Source organism: Zalophus californianus, chromosome 12 (genome assembly GCF_009762305.2).
Source record: "Zalophus californianus isolate mZalCal1 chromosome 12, mZalCal1.pri.v2, whole genome shotgun sequence".
Taxonomy (NCBI): Eukaryota; Metazoa; Chordata; class Mammalia; order Carnivora; family Otariidae; genus Zalophus; species Zalophus californianus.
The window spans coordinates 61505803-61523854 of NC_045606.1; the positions used below are offsets into that span (position 1 = coordinate 61505803).

Here is an 18052-nt window from a genome sequence, read left to right on the forward strand (position 1 = left end):
AGCCGATGGCTTGTCAGGGACACCACGTGGCTGCAGCTTTGTCACCTCTCCCATGGAGCCCCTCTGGGAAGGAACACACTTGCCAGCTTCCTCTCCCTGGGCTAAATTACTCCCATGGTCTTGGAAAGAGGTAGTAAGCCTCCAGAGTTTTTGGACCCATCAAGAATACGAGGCCTGTGGAAGAGAACTTTAAAAACAAAACAAAGAACGATTTCAAATACACAAAAGTATAGAGAATAAAATAAATAATTGTATATCCAATACCCAGATTTAACAAGCACCGAGGTTGTATCATATTTACCTCAGATTAAAAACCAAAAAATGACTCCTACAGCTCAAGTCCGTTTTGACCCCATGTTCGTTCCCTTTCATTCCTCTCCCCTTCCTCCCTCCTTCTCTTCTGCACGTGGTGCACCGCTGCGTATCCAGCACGCCTTGCGCCTCAGCGCGCGCTCGCGGCTTCTCGCTCTCGCTTGCTAGCTCGCCCTTTTGCTCACGCTCTCCTCGCCGATCCAAGGGGCTCTAGTCACAGCCTGCGGCTGGGAAGGGACACAGAGGTGGCAGCTCAGGGGGAACGAGGCTGCAGTGGGGGTGGCGGGAAGATGTCAGGTGAGGACGAGCAGCAGGAGCAAACTATCGCCGAGGACCTGGTCGTGACCAAGTATAAGATGGGGGTGGGCGGGGGGCGACACCGCCAACAGGGCGCTTGGGTCTTTGGTGGAAGCATCCTGCTCAGGCGTGTCGGTACTGAGCCTGTGTGAGAAAGGTGATGCCATGATTATGGAAGAGACGGGGAAAATTTTCAAGAAAGAAAAAGAAATGAAGAAAGGTATTGCCTTTCCCACCAGCATTTCAGTAAATTACCTGTGTATGTCACTTTTCCCCTTTGAAGAGCCACCAGGACTATATTCTCAAGGAAGGTGACTTGGTAAAAATTGACCTTGGGGTCCATGTGGATGGCTTCATCGCTAACGGGGCTCACGCTTTCTCGTGGTGGATGTGGCTCAGGGGACCCAAGTAACAGGGCGGAAAGCAGATGCCATCAAGGCAGCTCACCTTTGTGCTGAAGCTGCCCTACGCCTGGTCAAACCTGAACACACAAGTGACAGAAGCCTGGAACAAGGTTGCCCACTTGTTTAATTGCACACCAATAGAAGGCATGTTGTCCCATCAATTGAAGCAGCATGACACTGATGGAGAGAAAACCATTATCCAGAATCCCACAGACCAGCAGAAGAAGGACCATGAAAAAGCTGAATTTGAGGTACATGAAGTATATGCTGTGGATGTTCTTGTCAGCTCAGGAGAGGGCAAGGCCAAGGATGCAGGACAGAGAACCACCATTTACAAACGAGACCCTTCTAAACAGTATGGCCTGAAAATGAAAACTTCATGTGCCTTCTTCAGTGAGGTTGAAAGGTGTTTTGGCGCCATGCCATCTACTTTTAGAGCATTTGAAGATGAGAAGAAGGCCCGGATGGGTGTGGTGGAGAGTGCCAAACATGAACTGCTGCAGCCATTTAATGCTCTTTATGAGAAGGAGGGCGAATTTGTTGCCCAGTTTAAATTTACACTCCTGCTCATGCCCAATGGCCCCATGCAGATAACCAGTGGTCCCTTTGAGCCTGACCTCTACAAGTCTGAGATGGAGGTCCAGGATGCAGGGCTTAAGGCCCTCCTCTAGAGTTCTGCAAGTCGGAAAACCCAGAAAAAGAAAAAAAAGAAGGCCTCCAAGACTGCAGAGAATGCCACCAGTGGGGAAACATTAGAGGGGACTGAAGCTGGGGACTGAGGTGTGTCCCATCTCCCCAGCTTGCTGCTCCTGCCTCCTCCCCCTCCCACCACACCCCAGGCTCTGTGAAGTGCAGTTTGTCTTCACCCAGGACCGCCAACAGAGCAGGGTCTCCCTGCCCCCATCCCCGTCCTCACGCCAACCCCTTCCAACAACAACCAGCTCCAACTGACTCTGGTCTTGGGAGGCCAGGCTTCCTAGCCACCAAAGACTACTTTAAATAGAAAAGAGAAATTGAATAAAAAAATCAGGAGTCAAAAAAATAAAAAATAATAATAAAAGAGACTGCTTATCCATGTTTTTCTGTTACTATACATGTGTGTGTCCATAAATGCTATAAAGTAGTGATGCTTAAAATTTACATAAATGTTATCATATGCTATGTTTCTGCCTTCAATTTCACCCAACATTAACTTTTTAAAGTTATCCATTTGATACAGAACTAGATCTCATTCATTTGTTTTAATTTCTTTCTTCCTCTCTGTCTACATCTATTATCTATCTATCATCTATGTATTTCATCTCTCTCTAGAGGTACGAGATCTCTCTCTCGAGAGAGAGATGAGAGTTTGATTTATTTCTAATTTCTCACATTCTCGCCTTTAATTGTTCAATTCGATTAAATTTATTTTTGTATAATGTGTGATACAGAATTTCCACATGTCAAAATGTTGCTTATGGAAAAGAACATCGTTTCCTCTACTGCTTTATAGTGCTCCCCTGTTCTAGTTCCAGTTCTGATATATCTATAGGTCTGCTTTTGGCCACTCTCATAATCCATTAATCTATGTCTCTGTCTCTGAACCAATATAATATTCTTCTAATGATTATAGATTTCAATAAGATTTGATACCTGCTAGGCTAAGACCCACACCTTGATTCTTCAAAATGGACAACTGTGATTTAGATACCAGAATTAGGCTTTGACTGACTTCATTAGAATCAAAACCAAAATGTGACTTTACTCTGAGCCCAAGGAAGTGGGACATAGCATACTGTCTGCAATTAGTTCTCAAAACAATCTGGTAGAATCGAAAGTATTATGCCCATCTTGGAAATGATGAAGCTAAGAGCTGGTGATGTTAGATAACTTGTCTTCTGAAGACATTTAGAAAGTGGCATGAGCAGAATGTCTTTGACTTCACGTTGGTGCTTATTAAAGATACTTTTCACCCAAACCTAGTGCCCTCGTGAAGCCCAGTGAAAAATAATTTCTTCTGCCCTTGGGTAATATGAACTATATATTTTCCTCTTTGGAGTCTAGGAAATTTAGATTCATATTTGTGCTTAACAGTTTCACTCAAAAGTTCCTATGATTTAATTATCTGTGTACTAATTTTTGCTCCTTTTCTTAATATCCTCTTCTAATACGTATTTTTTCCTGTCTTAATTTTAAAATATTTATTCCTACTGTACTGTGTTGATGCATGTCAGTTTTATAGCTAACTTTAAATAATTTACCAAAAAATTAATGAATACATGTTATTTCTCTTACAGCAATGCTTCTCAAACTGTAATGTACATCTGAGTCACCTGGGGTCTTGTTGAAATGCAGATTCTCGGGCAAGAAGTCTGGGCAGAGCCTGAGACTCAGCATCCCCAAACCAGCCCCCAGGTGATACCGGTGCTGCTGTTAACCCAGGACATTTTGAGATGTGAGACTCTGCACCCCAGATGAGAAGATTGCACAGTCACATCTGCAGGGTTCCCCAGAGGAAACATAGATGCCCATAGTAGGCTGAGAATTACTCATGACGGTTCACCAATTTTCTGTATTTTTATTTTTTTTATTTTATTTAAAGATTTTATTTATGTATTTGACAGAGAGAGACACAGCCAGAGAGGGAACACAAGCAGGGGGAGTGGGAGAGGGGGAAGCAGGCTTCCTGCTGAGCAGAGAGCCCGATGTGGGGCTTGATCCCAGGACCCTGGGACCGTGACCTGAGCCGAAGGCAGACACCTAACAACTGAGCCACCTAGGCACCCGTAATTTTCTGTATTTTTAGATACCACTGGGAAACAAAGGTGCTCTTGGGCATGATTTACTGTCAGTCACCTTCCACAGCCAGGACACAGGCCTTTCTAGCTGAGGAGGACCATTTAGGTAGTGAGGACATTCTTCCTCTCTGAGCAGGTCTCAGCTCTGGCTGTACATTAGAATCACCAGCGAGGCTTTTTAAAAGACCCTATATAGCCACGCCACCTTCTAGCCCAATTCAATCAGGATTTCTTGGGGATAGGGCCTCAAGAATTTTTTCAAGTCTCCCAGGTGATTCGAAAGTGCAGGCAAGCTCGAAAACCACTGCTTTGCAAGGAGGGAGAGAACAGGTCCCTTTCACTGGTTTTACTGAGAATCTTGCCCTCCCCTTGGAACCCCCTCCTGAGGCCAAGCCAGCATCAGACCAGAGCTCTCGAGGTTAATTTTTCAAAACTATTTCAATTCCCAGCCCCTTGAAATTCTCCCTGTCGGGATCGTTTTATCAGACCGGGCTCATTCAGAATTTTCTTATTTTAAGATCCAAATACGAATTAGAGAGTGAACATCTTAAATAACACAGAACTATTTCTGTACTCATGAAAGGTGAACTATGGACCGAATCCATTGCCCCTTTTTCCTTACCTGCCCAGATCTGCATCTTCCTTTCTTTCTGCCCTTGTTTTTCAGGTCGAAGTTCACTGTGCCGGAAGGCAAGTGTCAATGTTCTCTTTACAGGTCTTATTTCTATGAAGTGGGAAGTAGGGAATTTGAAATCCACATGACCCTGGAGTTGCATCTCATCTCCCTTAAATATTCATTATGTGTTGAAAAGCAAGGTTTTTCTTCATATAAAAAAGCCAGGATAATACTGACTTCACATGATTGTTCAGTGAGTTGAAAGAGTTAAATTAATGAAATGAGAATATGTGACAGAATTTCTTTCGCTTCACAAGAACTCAAATCTTGTTTCCTTCCCTCCATCCTTCCATTCCCATTTAGAAAGAAGTTGCAATATACCCTTTTGTATAACTGATACCCCTCCTTCTCCTAAAAGAGATTTGAGGAGACTAAAAGGAACAATAGAAAGCCAATATACAAACTAATATTTAATGGAAAGCATGTGCCTGAGTGAGATCATTCTTTTAGAGAGATAACTATCACATGCCACCATTAAGAAGTAATGTACTCTTCTATCTTCTTTTTTTTTTTTAACATATAATGTATTATTTGCTTCAGAGGTACAGATCTGTGAGAATGAAGGGGGGGAAATCAGAAGGGGAGATGAACGATGAGAGACTATGGACTCTGAAAAACAAACTGAGGGTTCTAGAGGGGAGGGGTGGGGGGATGGGTTAGCCCGGTGATGGGTATTAAAGAGGGCACGTTCTGCGTGGAGCACTGGGTGTTATATGCAAACAATGAATCATGGAACACTACATCAAAAACTAATGATGTAACGTATGGGGATTAACACAACATAATAAAAAAAAAGAAAAAAAGAAGTAATGTGCTCTTCATAATCTTAATTCAAATGAATAAATTTTGAACAGAATTGCTACTAAAATTCCTAATGAAACATAGCAATTACTTTCTCATTTTTCCTTTCTTAATTTTTTTCTTTTAAACTGAGGTCTTGGATTGCGAAGAAATTAAAGACAAGTATGTTCACCAATTTTTTTTTTAATTTCAGTGCTTTTTTCCAATTTTGAAAACACCACTTTAAATACAGGTAAATGTTTAGATTTATTGTGATAAAAAAGAAACCCATTCCTATTCCATTAGAATATTTCACGGTAGTAGAATTTCTTTTCTGCATAAGAGTAAGTAGATTCACATTTCTTATATCCTCAGAACGTAAATTATGAGCATATTTGGGTACGCAGTTGTGAAATGATGACAGAAGATTGTCTATTCTCAGAAGGCCTTGGTTCTGAGCTGTCCCAGGGATAATCTTGAATATTATTATTTAATTTCATGACCCCCAACCTTGTCTCTACCCACACGTTGAAAATGCGTTGAACAACATATTTAGTATTTAAGCTAATGAAATGTTTTGTTTTGAGGAATTTTATAGCTCCTTTGTACTAATCGGAGACAGGGCTGAAAGTCGGCATCTCATATATAGACACTATACAAATGGACACTGAAGTGATTAAAAAAATCAAGTAAAGTAGCACTGCATTTGCTTTAAAACACAAAGGAATAATTTTTGCTGCCACACACACACACACACACACACACACACACAAAGCGATGCAAGGTTATTTTTCTTTAAACATGGGGTCCCTTGTTTACCACTTTTAATAGAGAAGTAGATACAGAGAAATATTTCTCTACAAAAAGAAAAGAAATGGTACAAGCATCATGCTAAATGGCATATATCACATGACCTTTAGGTTATGGAGATAGTAGGGAGTGGTGAGGACTGTGGTGAACCACAGAGCGTGTCCAATTGTCACCATGTAGGAATGGAGCCCAGGGTTGCCAGATCTTTTGAGTTTGCAAGGAAAACAAACAGCCTGGATTTTTATGTTAAAATGTCCTAAGTTTTAAAATACATATTTTTAAAAACAATTTAGGGGACAAATAAAACGACTGCCAACTAAATTCAGCTAAAGAACCACAAGTTCACAATTGCTGCTTTAAAAATACCACCAAAGAGCCAAAGGGAAGCAATTTCAGTGAGGTGTTTGGTATGAAGACTAGTCCCTTTCTAGAATGAATTGTTGATTGTTCAGGAGAAATGTGAGATGGTGTGTGTGTGTGTGTGTGTGTGTGTGTGTGTGTGTGTGTGTGTGTGTGGTGTAGATAGCAGGTTATCAGAAATCTGTTTGGTTGAATGGGACATGATACGGAATACATCACCTTTTTGTGATGGAATGTTGAGAGCTGAAGGCACATATTTGAAGCAAGTGGGGAAGGAAGTAGCATGGGGAAGGGCAGGATGGTTGTGTCCCTGGGGACCGAGTGAGGCTCCCAGAGAAATTGCCAGGACATCAATGAGAATGATAGTCTGGGTGAACAATACAAGTCTTGGTAAGACAGCGACCTGTCAAAGATGAACTACTTTTGGAGGTGATTTTTAGAAATATCAACAAATGTTGAACAAGGCATTTCTATTCAGGATATAGTGGACTAAAAACAGATTCAACTTTTCTTCAGGTTTTCGCCCTGCATCCTCTTCTTAGCAAATGCCGATTGCTGTTTCCACCCTCCCTGTCATACTCCTCTACTTCTTCTCTTTTTCTCTAGAGAAGTACAGAGGAGGCTCCTTGAGCTCAGCATAGCCCCCCATTCTGTGTCCAATCACCCTTCCACACGTGTGTACTGAAAAGGAGCCAGCACCCTGCGCACAGACTTAGTGAATTCTGGATATGTATTACACACGTTTGTTGTTTTTGTTTTCAACAGGGACTTCCCCATGTGAGAGAAAGAAAGAGGAATTTATATTCACACTGCTTTGTAGAGTTCTAAAATGTGTTTTGGGGGGATACAATTCAAACACTAAAATAATCCATTTCATGCATATTAATTGATTTTTACATGAAAACAATTCCCATTTGCATGAGAGCTTTGGCAAGTTTTGAGTCTAGGGAAGATGTTGTAAACAGTAGTGGGGAGAAAATGAAACCAAGCATCGCACTATCTTGGCGAGAGCTTAGAAAACCAAGTGCCGTCATACGAGTTTTCCTTGCTGTCAGCAGCAGAAGTCTGCTGGTCCTCCTGGCTCACTGCTGGCCACTCTGTGCCTATAATCCTCCATCCAGAGTCTCAAGTTTTTAGTTCCCTGGGTTTGAATCCTGAGTCTCTTCTGTTCTCAAATTGTCTCTCCTTAGGTGAGTTTATTATGGCCTATGGATTTAAAAACTATCTTTGTGCTGCTGTCTCCCAAATGTGAATCTCTAAGCCTAGATAACTCCCCTGGTTTCCATCTCCTTGATACTCTACCTTGATGTCTTACTGGCACAGAAAACTCACCTCCTAATGACTTAAACCAAAGGACATTTTATTAGTTCATACACCACATACAATGACAAATAGGTGGGCTTCAGGATAGGCTTAATCCAGAGGTTTGGGCGCCATTTGTCTGTACTTTTCTGCTCTCTCCTCTTCCCACACCACATGCTAGCTTTGTCTTCTCGCTGGTAGTGAGACAGCTCTGACAGTTCCAGACCTTAGGCCCTCTCTCCACAATATCCAGAGGAAGAGAGAAGGATGCTCTTATCCTAGATCTGCTCTCATAAAAATGAGGAAGCTTCTTTTCCCCAAATCCCCAAAAAAGCTTTCTTTGAGTTTGCCTGGTTTGAATTGAGACATGCCCATTCCTTACCCTTTCTTCCAGGACAAGTCCCGTGCAGAAATTGGTTTAGCACTCCTACCTCTAAATTACCCACATGACAAACATATGAGATGACCTTGAAAGTTTGGACTAATATTCTCAGCTCTATAAGATTTTGCACCCCTTTTTAAAAAATACTGAGCTTTTGTATTGTTTGCTTTATTATTGTGAAATAAAATCCATAGAGAATTAAATTAACCTATATACTTAATTGATTTAATGTACCCATTACAATATAAAAAAGAAATGAAAGGTATTAATAGTGAGATGATATATATTTCAATATGCAAGTGGTGGGGCACAGTTACATTAGAACCTCACTACTCAAGTGTGGTCCATGGGCCAGCAGCATCAATACCAGCAGAGCTTGTTCGAAAAGCAGAATCTCAGGTTCCAGCCCAGACTTACTGAGTGAGAATCTGGTTGTAACACCAGTCCCAGGAAACTCATGAGTCTGAGACACACTGTGCTAGAAGACATAATGTAGTCAGATGTTTTTTTCCTATTTGTAGAATCACAGTGAATATGGTAGCCACAAATGTGACCGATAAAGATGTGTTGTGTTGGCAACTCATCCACTGGTGGTATGATTTTTGGGAATGATGAACAACACTTGAGACAAGAACACAACAGAGTACCATGTGCCTGCAATTTGCATAATAGTTGCAATCATGGAAAATAATAAATGAGCATAATAAATGGTGCAAAAATATCTTGTATTTACATGTAAAATGGAGTTTGGTTTTTAGGGTTGTATAATCATAAAAAGGTTTTATACCTGATTCAGGTTTTTACTTTTGGTTTTTAATATCAAGTAGGACATGTGAAAGCAATATAGGATCATGGGAAGATTCCGCAGACTTTCCCTTATTTGCTGTCAAATCTTTTGTCCCCCATGTTGGCTTGAACTAAGTTTAGTTTGAGGTGGAGAATTCAGCTTCTCTAAACTGGCAAAGCTCAGCTTATGTTCAGGTCAGATTCAGAAAGGGTCTGTTGGAAACTTCTAGGGATTTTATAAAGGGGACAAGCCCAGGCTATGAATCACAGAGGGCAACCATTCACAAGTATAAATAGGCAAAATGTATTTAGATGCTGTCTATTAAAGTCAGTTAAGATGAATGTGTGTAAATATGTCTGCCATACTGATAATTACCATGAGTCTGGAGACCTTGTCATTTTGCTCACTACAATATTCCCATTTCTTACCCCAAAGTTTCTCAAATTTAGCAGATATCAGAATGACCTGGAGACTTTGTTGAAACAAAGATTGTTGGGCCCACCTCCAAAGTCTCTGATTCAATAGGCCCAGCATGGATCTGAGAATTTGGAGTTCTAACAAGTTCCCACATGATGCTTCTTAAATTAGCCAGAGTCCAAGGATCACACCATGAGAACCACTGACCCAGTAAATACATGTGAATGAAGGAATTATATCCAACTAGTCAACAAATACTTCAAATGTGTGTTAGTGCTGAATGCTGTACGCAAGTCACCATCCCGGCCCAGAGGAAGAAACACCCGAGTCAGGGAGAATGAATAGGCGTGGCTAAGAGTGCCAGTGGAGAACAGTGTACTCAAAGTGGGAAACTGAAGAAAAATTAAGAAAGACGATTCACAGAGGTGGGCAACATTCATGGAAACAGAGGCATGTGGGGTGCCCAGTAATGAGCAGGCACAGGAAGCTTTGACCCTCCCTGGCCCTGAAAAAGCAGGGCTAGGAACTGTTATAGGAACAGTGAGTGCTGTAGCCCTGGAAGATGCGCTGCCTGACGGAGGCTGAGGCCTCAGGTAGAGGACCCCAGAAACAACTACACTGATGGAGTGGTGGGGGACAGAATGCCCCCTTTCTCTGCCCTACCCTACAATCTCCTCATGGACTCCCACGTAGAGTTGCCAAATAAAATATAGGGCACCCAGTTAAATTTGAATTTCAGATAAACAGTGAATTTCTTTTTAGTATAAGTGCAATACTTAAATATACTTCTACTAAAAAAAAATATTTCTTGTTTACCTAAAATTCCAACTGGGTGTCCTGTATTTTATTGTTGTTGTTAAATCTGGCAACCCTATCCCCATGGGCAAACCTAACCAGAAACCAGAAATCATGGGGTAGTGAGAGTTTCAGTCCATTAAACTTTTCAGGGCATGGAGCTGGTAGAGACAGAGAATCTGGCGTTAAAGGAGGGATTTTGGAAATTGGAGAATAATTGCATGTTTGCATGATCCGGGAGAGAGAGAGAACTGATGATTTCGGAGAGATTAATGTCATTCGTGAGAAACCTTGGAGTGGAACATTGACATGTTGTCCACGGTGACAAGAGTAAAGGCAGCTCATGTGGGCACAGAATCTTTGCAGTGGCTTGCCAGCTCAACAGGATCCCTTCCACCCCTTCCGCTGTCATTTTCTCCTCATCTCCTACCCGCCCACTTCCCTCTCCCCCTCCCCATTCCTGTTCCAAAACCACGGGCCCCCTTGCTGTTCTTTGATATAGTTTGATAAATAGGAGTTCAAAAATGGCCCTAGATGCTTGTTTGGGGTTACCTGGACAATGAGGTAATTGGGACCACCTTGGTTCTGGTAGGAGAGGCTGTCCCAAAACTTAGCTCCACATAGGAATACTGGCTTCCTTTCTCTGGCAGGAAGGGCTACAAATTGTTGTGATACTAAAGTCGCCAAATAACTTCCATAAACACCTAGCACCTTAAACCCCACCTGCCTGACTCCAAGCAGTGTTTATTACCCACCGAGAAGGTCATCCTCACAGGGAGTTAGGTCCTTCCATTGGCACACAAACCCACTATGTGTCCGAGCCCAGCACGCCTTGCCATGGGATGGGGGGCAGGGGTTGCATGCCTCATCTAATCCCGTGGATCTCTCACTTGTAAGATTCCCTAATAAAGCCTGTTTGTTACACATTCTGTGGGATGTTGTGGAATTCATCCTGAGGCAGGATGAATAATCCCATCTAAACATAAAGATACTTAACATGCATGGCCCTTGGACATTCCACATGTGTTCCTGACTTTGCACTTGGTATATATTCTGCAGGGAATATCATCGCCCAAGATGTGTTTATGGCACATTCTCTCACATTTCCCTCGGGTCTCTGCAAAAATGTCTCATTAGAAAGACTTTTTCTGACTACCCAAGATGAAACAGCAATTTGGTCCACTCCCTAGCTTTAATTTTCAATTCTACATTTTGTTGGGGTGCCTGGGTGGCTCAGTCAGTTATGCATCCTTCCGACTCTTGATTTCAGCTCAGGTCATGATCTCAGTGTCATGAGATCGAGTGTCATGAGATCCTGTGTCCGAATCCATGCTCAGTGTGGAGTCTACTTAGGATTCTCCCTCTCCCTCTTCTTCTACCCCCCTCCTCACTCACACACTTTCTCTCTCGAATATATAAAGAAATAAAATCTTTTTAGAAAATAAAAATAAATAAATTCTATGTTTTATCGTCATACTACCCAATTTGGGTATAAATCCCTTGAGATTGACACTTTATTTTGTTTCCTGTTATACCCCAGTGCTTAGAATACCCAGTATGTAGCAGATGCTCAAAAATATTTGTTGGCAGAATGCATAAATGAAAAAAAATGGCTGTTAAGTGGACAATGAAAATTGTAGGCATAGCAAGACTGAAAATGGTGACTTCATTTAGAAAGTTAGATCTCAAGGAGGCAAAAGACCACAGTTAATTTGGATTAGGTTGGAGAAATGGGATCAGAGGGAATCAGATTAGGAATGGTTTTGGAGAGAAGGTTGGTAGGACCTGCTGGCAGATTTGATTTGGTGGGTGAAGGAGAGGAAAGACTCAATGAAAACTCCCTCTATGAACAATTGAATGGATGGGATTTCCAGTCACTGAGATGGGAAAGGCTTGTGAAGAAGCAGATTGGCATGGGTTTGGAGGAAAATCAAGAGTTTGGGTGTGTCAAGGTTGAGATATCTATTAGACATCCAAGTGCAATCGTCATGTCAGCAATTGGATATACTGGGTTCAAGTTGCAGGAAAAGGTCATGGTAGAGATATAAATTTGGGAGTTCTAGTTCATTTTCAAAACCAAGGGGACTGGTTTAATTAATGTAGGGAAAATATAGCAATAGCAAAGAGAGGGGAGGGCCAGAGAGAGTCCTGTTACCCTCCAACAGTTAGGGGTCAAACAGAAGAGAAAAGGCAAGCAAAATAGATTGAGAAGGAATAATCAGTGAAGAAGAAAAATAAAAACAGAAGCATGCAGAGTCTTTTTTTAATTTAAATTCAATTAGACAACATATAGAACATCATTAGTTTCAGATGTAGAGTTCAGAAATTCATCAGTTGCATATAACACCCAGTGCTCATCACATCACATGCCCTCCTTAATGCCCATCACCCAGTAACCCCATTCCCCCCGCCCCACTCCCTTCCAGCAGCCCTATTCCTTTCTCATAGTTAAGAGTCTCTCATGGTTTGTCTCCCACTCTGATTTTTTCCCCTTCTGTTTTCCCCTCCCTTCCCTTGCATGCAAAGTCTTGAATACCAAGGGGAAAAAAATGAGGAGGCAGAGGTTAATTAGTACAAATTTCATGGAGGGAAAATGGCAATATGTATCAATGTCTTAAAGATAATCACACTTTTTATTAAGTAATTCAACTCCTAAAAATCTAGCCTGTAAAATTCAAAAAACTGTGCAGCAAGATTTATGCACAAGAGATTTTCATTGAAACATTATAATAGGCCCAAATTAAGTACAACATAAATGTCCCAAAATAGGGCATTACTTAAATAAATTGTGATGCAGCCATACAATTGAATATTATGTAGCTGTTAAATTATGCTTATGAAGCGCTTATTAATGAGCTGAAAAAAATGCTTGTAAGATGATATAATGTTGAGTGAAAAAAGAGCATGCAAAATTTTATGTACAGTATGATCTCAATTATTTAATCATATGTACTCATTGAAAAATGAGAGGAAAAATATCCTAAAATATTAATATAATTTTTAGATTATGGGATTATGAAGTTATTTTTCTTTGTTTTTTGAATTTTCCCCAAATCATCCTGTATTTCCTCTACAAGTGGAAAACATTGAAAAAAGTTCTTCATTAAGTTGAGTGGAAATCTGTCTCACTCTCATCAAGTTGACTGGTTCTTGTGTGCCCTTTTTAGAAGTAGAAAAGTGAGCAAATCTTACTTCTTTGATCTATGACAGCCTTCAAATATTTGAAGAGAGCTGCCAGCCAAGAGTTTTAGTTTTACCTGTGATTCGATGTCCCTCTGCCTTTCAAGCTGCCAAGGAAAGAAATCATCTGATCTCTTTCATAGCTTCTACTAGAGAATCTTCTACATCATTTACCACTTGCTCTGTGATTAGTTTCTCTAAACTTCAGTTTTCTCACATGCAAAGTGGGAATAAATTGTTGGGGGGACTGCTTTTGATAGGGTTTGTATATAGATGACTTTATAATCTAGGCACCATGTACATTTGAAGGAATGGATGCTCATGGGAGGATTGTCGGACAGTGGAAGGAGAGAGGAGAGACGTAACCCGAGTACGCCCAGCCTTGTCCCTAACCACAGCAGTGGTCCAGGCCAGTCATAAAGACTCTCCTCCATTAAAGGGATTATAACAGCTTCTTGTACTGTCTCGCAGGGTTGGGGTCAGGAAGCAGTGAGGTGAGAAATACAAGCACTGTTGATTGTCAAAAAGTGCTCTGTGTAGGCAGAAACATTATTTCCACATTGGGACCTTCTCCCTTACCCCACATCCCCTATCCCCTCGTGTGACAGGAGCTACTGGGGACTTGTGATGCTTTCACCAGGGGATATCATGGCAAGGCAGACATGACCCTTCTCCAATGAGGCCCAGATTTTCCTTACTTCTCTAAAAATTCAAATCTTAACCATCCTAAAAGACCCTTAGGCCATGAACATTCACTTGAAACTCCTTGACATATTTCTTCTTCCATTGCACACTTACAGAACTTGCTATTCCTCCCTTTGGGGACACATTCATTTCTAATTTGCACTTATAATTTGTAGTTTCTTTTTACTGACAAAAATTGAATTCCTTGAGAGCAGGAGTGACCTATAGCATGATGGATCTGTAAGGTCTTGTAATTTGCTCATATATTTTCATTTTAAATATGAAGAAATAGAGACTCAGGGATGTGAACTGGTATTCCAGCATCATGTGTTTAGTTGGAGGCAGAGCCAGGACAGGGATGGAATTTCTGACTGCTTTTCCCGTTGGTTCATGTCAATGCAAGTGGATGAATCACTGGAGTCTCTTTGTCCTCAAACTCTCTGCCCAGGGCTCTCCTTCATCAGAGGCCAGCAGGAGAGCAGTTTGGGACTTGAAATATGAGCTCTGTGAGTGTTGCATAGATATTGCTGCTGAGTTGTGGATTCTTAGGCCATTTCATTATTATGGACTAGTAAACTATTGTTCCTCTCCCTCCCTACCTCCTCCCTATCAGTCTCTTACCCCCACCTTAGGAATGATTCAGCCATTTGAGGAAGGAGGTATAATACAGGGGCAAAAATTTTACCACACTCCCACCCTAGGACTCAAGGACAAGACAATTCTCGAATTTGGTTAAGTGGGCAGCCAACTACTTTTGGTGGGGATCTAGACTGTAACCAAAAGTCTTTTCTTGAGTTGGGTTATTCTATTTTTCTCTTGGTGGCCAACTGATGAGTTTCCATGATTTCTCTTTTTCCATAAAGGTATTTTCCTCAAATCTGAAGCTGAAATGTCTTCTGTATGATACTGGTCTATCGAACATGTTATTGATTATTTACAGGATAGGGCTCAAGTACTGCTGCAATTTTGTTTTCAATCCAAGGCTTCTGCCCTCCTTAGAAGGATTCTCTAATTAATTGGCATGTAAATGAGGTTTTGGAGCTATGGGTTTATCAAGGGCTTCACATAGTTCTCAAAGAATTTCTCCTCTCATTTTCAAGGCAATTTGCATACTTTCACTCATTTCTCCTTACACATTTCTTTGAAGAAACCCCTTATGCCCTTGGGTGTTCTCTGTATACAACTCCCTTGACCTAACGATAGTGCTTTACTTTCCCCTGAGCAATGACATTGCCTTAGGCAAAAGTGACACATTTCCATCACTGATGAGCCTCCTGAAAGAGTCAGAGAGTTTCTTGGGAACTGGCTTGAATGTATCTAGAGCTGAGGTTGTGCATCCTGTCATCTTTAGAGATTCCATGCACAAATTAAAGAGTAAATGCCCTCCTCCTTATAAAAAAGGAATAATAATCCTTCACAAATAAAGTTCCTTTATTTTTGCCATGCTAATTAAATTTAGATGGGTTTGGTGAAGAACAGATTATTTTTTCTTCTTCATTCATACTTTTCAAATGGCATTAAACAATGATGTCTTCATGAAAGATGAATTACTCTGCCTCTTGACCTACATTTTGGTCACATTCCATTGGTGTGGAAGAGGGGAGACATTTGTCTTTTTCTGACATTGAACTTGGTACTTACCGGTCATCACTTCTAGGAAAGCATGAGGCATGTCACTTTGAATGCTTACGTGTTCATAGTGTCATTCATTCATTCCTTTACTCAGAAAACAAATGCTATTGAATGGCGCTACATATCAGATGCTCTGCTGGGTAAAAGACAAGAGTCTTCCTCTCAGGGCATGGTGGCTTAGCACAAGTACTCTGATACATGGTAGGGGATGGAATAGGCCAAGAACTAGGAAACGTAGATCATGATCCCAGATTAGTCATGTTTTGGGACCCTGGATATGTCATAAGTGAAGAAATGTGGTTCAAAATGTGTTCCATCAATTTAAGATGCCATCGAGTGGAAGATGAACCTTACTTTATGTACCACTAGGAAAACAAACAAACAAACCGCTTACTAAACTATGATAAAATATTCTCTTAATTTAATTGGAATTTTTGTTTGATATGCCAACATAGTTCTTTTAGACCTATTTAAACATAGATTTCTGAAATTACACTATCGTGTGTGTGTGTGTGTGTGTACGCGCACGCGTAAACATCAGAGAAAAAGTCAAGCAAAATAAAGCTTCTTCCGAATTGAAGTCTTCTGAGTGACTTTTCAGTTCAGTGTTGCTGATGCTTCCTACTCCTCACCTGCAGTCTCCAGAGAGCTGGTGATGCTCGTCTCTCTGAAGGAGCCTGCCGCTTTGGGTTCTGGTCTTTTCTAAGCTACTGATACCATCCTGCAAATTTTGACACTGGCAGTTTCTTGGTCTTACCAGAATGTGTCAGCTGGTGGTTTTCAGGCAACTACTGGAACTCACAGTCCTCAACAAATGCTTTGTTGACTGAAAGTTCCAAGAATTGGAGCTGTTTGGTTATTCCACCAGTAATAACATGCTTTCTCACACACAAGCAATCACAATAACTTCAAGCTTACCACCTGGCTTACAATAATCGGATGACACACTTTTTAGAGCGGTTAAATGTGTGTGCATGTGTGCAAGTGTTCATATTGTAAACAATGGCATCAGAAACAGCCTAATAGGAGACTCTAATTGGGACAGCAGACGTAAATGTGGCATGGCAAACCCAGACTTCTCCTCAAGCCTCCATCCCCAGGGAATGGGAAGAAGTGGATTGGGCACAGTGCTCTGTATTATTAACTTACTGGAGTTGTACTAGTCCTGTGAGAGAGAATTCAGAAGAGGAAGAATGTTTTAATCTTCTTAGCACAATAAGGTCAAAATATTCGTTCTTAAGAAAGAATCAAAGCTACGTTAATACGTAGGGTTTGGATTTCTTACGTATACTAGAAAAGAACGGGGTGCTGGTAGGGAGCTAATTCTAGCAGTGGCCAAGGATGTTTCATGTTGAGTATGCTAAGCCTTGCTTTTCAAACATGATGCAAAGACCAGTGGCATTGACACCACCTGGAAACATGATAGAAATGCAGAATCTCAGGTCCTGCTCTAGATGCACAAAATCAGAATCTGCAGTACGCCAACATCTCCATTACAGTCTGAGAAGCACTGCCTAGGGGAGAGTTTTCTCCCTCCAGGCAAACACATGCACATGCCATCAGGGATACCAGAGCTCATCAACCCTTGAGAAGCAGATATTCGACACCGAAATCTATTAAATATGTAAGCTACTTGAAGATTTTAATGCTGGCTGAGTTTTAATCAGTTTGGTGGATAGGAATGGTGGATAGGAATGGTTAAACAAAATGGGAGGCAGAACTGGACTCTCTCTATGGGGTGGAGTTTAAAGGAGAAGGTTGTGGGATGCGGGGCATAAAGTTTGACCATGTGAAAACCCCCAGTGCAACACCCTCTGAAAGCCTGGGAGAGAATATTTGAAAACCCCCTGCTCCAAAGGCTTAAGGGAGAAGATCTGCTTTTGTACAGGATACAGAAGAGCTAGAGCAGATAATGTCTAATTTCCCAACCCCAGTCTACTCCGCAGAGTTGGTAACAATCTTTGAGCTGTCAAGTAAAACATTACCTAAAGCAGTGGCTTTCAAAATTTTCAAATATTTTTGACTTGCAATTCACAATAAGAAATACATTTTACATTAGTTATAACTGAAATAAATATTCCGTAAAATTTTATTCATCTTGCCTATCTAATGTAGTCTGATATTTTATTCTATCATATTTCATTTTTTAAAAAAATATCACTATGACCTACTACCATGATTTCATGATCTACCACTACAGTAGCACAATCTGCTTTCACTTGGAGGAGAGCGGAATCCCCACCCCCCTTGTCTTCCATGAGATCAGGACTATCTGTCCTCAGTGTAGATACCTGATCGGTCTGTAGGCAAGAGCCCACGGATAATACAGTGAAGCTGCTCTTCTCTCTCTTTAGGGAACATGGGGACACGTTCTGTGGAAGACAAGAAATGAGGAGAAGGAGGAACCATGAGTTACGACTTCCACAGGTTACATCAATGATTTGGTTTAAAAGCAAA

At 41.2% G+C, this 18052-nt stretch overlaps 1 long non-coding RNA gene and 1 pseudogene across 1 annotated transcript in view; one reads left to right on the forward strand and one right to left on the reverse strand.

Annotated features, from left to right (window-relative positions):
* The window catches only part of LOC113911507, a 33449-nt gene that overhangs the window by 9895 nt on the left and 5502 nt on the right, over positions 1 to 18052 (reverse strand). The window contains exon 2 of the long non-coding RNA XR_003516497.2: positions 17887 to 17967. This is a non-coding gene — a long non-coding RNA (uncharacterized LOC113911507). The remainder of the gene's footprint in view (positions 1 to 17886; positions 17968 to 18052) is intronic.
* LOC113911505 lies at positions 603 to 1863 on the forward strand (annotated as a pseudogene).